Here is a 1,190-nt window from a genome sequence, read left to right as displayed (position 1 = left end):
CCCGTAATTTTCTCAGAACAGTATTCCGAGCATTTGTGGTAAGAATTGGAAGCGTTAGGGCAACTTGGATTCACCCCCTTTCTCTCCGACATCTTTTCCCAATCCGAACTACTCCCACCTACAACCAAATCAGATAGGCAAACAAAACATCAAAACCTAGACAAGAATCAAACCCACCAGAATTCGAGCACAGAGAAAACACATCGGCAGAGAAACCTGATCTTTCTCCATCCAAGAGCTTATTCACGGATGGAATCTTGTCGAGACAGTGCCAGCCGCATTTATGGTAGGGATTGCGTGCGTCGGGGCATTCGGGATTCACATCTCTGTCGTTAAAAGAAAGGAATACAGCAAGGGGTAGCGCCCCCTTCTTCTTCCTCCTCTCGCGTAACTCATCCGCAGAGCCAAAGCTTCCTCCTTTCTCCATTCAAAACCCTTCCAGAGCTCTTCCTCCTCTAGAAACACAAAATGGGAACCGGAAGGCGCCAGATAAGTCGCAGGACAGCCGCAGAAAGGGGAAGTTCGGAGAAGACTTTGAGAGATTCAGCTGACTATGTCGCCAACTTGGAATCTAAGAAAAGTGACAGCGCCCAAAAATTGAGAAGATTATGGAAGTCAGCCGACTAAAGATGAAAATGGAGTTAACTTGAAAGAATCAGAGTGGGGAGGTAAAGAAACAACGTGGGAGGAGGGGAAGAAAGTCAAAAAGGGTTTCAGAAGGGCGAAAAGTTAAAATTGAGTCACGGAGGTGACGGCATGGGGGATGTGGAAGCGGAAAAGTGGGCTTGTTGGAAATTGCATGAACTTTGGGTGGGTGAAAAAAATAATATTAGAACATTCTTATGTAAATTTAAAATTTATTAAAATGTTTGGGAAATTTACATTGAATATGTAAATTTACATTGAATATGTAAATTTCTCAAACATTTGGTGAGTAAATTCCCCAGCCACCTGATCGGACGACCCATATGGACCCCCCTTGATCATAGAGGACTTTTAATGACTTGAGGCCCTTAATGACCTCAAAATTAAGGGAGTTTAGACATGTGGGATTACTATCGTCGAGATGCTCAATTTGAATATAAATGTTTCAAATTTGGAGTTGATTTTACCATCCAATTGAAGATTTGAAATCTTCAAAAGTGATTTAATGGTTTGATTATGACTGCTTTGGAGATGTGATTATATTT

Source organism: Phalaenopsis equestris, unplaced genomic scaffold (genome assembly GCF_001263595.1).
Source record: "Phalaenopsis equestris unplaced genomic scaffold, ASM126359v1 Scaffold000094, whole genome shotgun sequence".
NCBI classification, from domain to species: Eukaryota; Viridiplantae; Streptophyta; class Magnoliopsida; order Asparagales; family Orchidaceae; genus Phalaenopsis; species Phalaenopsis equestris.
Note: the sequence above shows the minus strand (reverse complement) of the source record.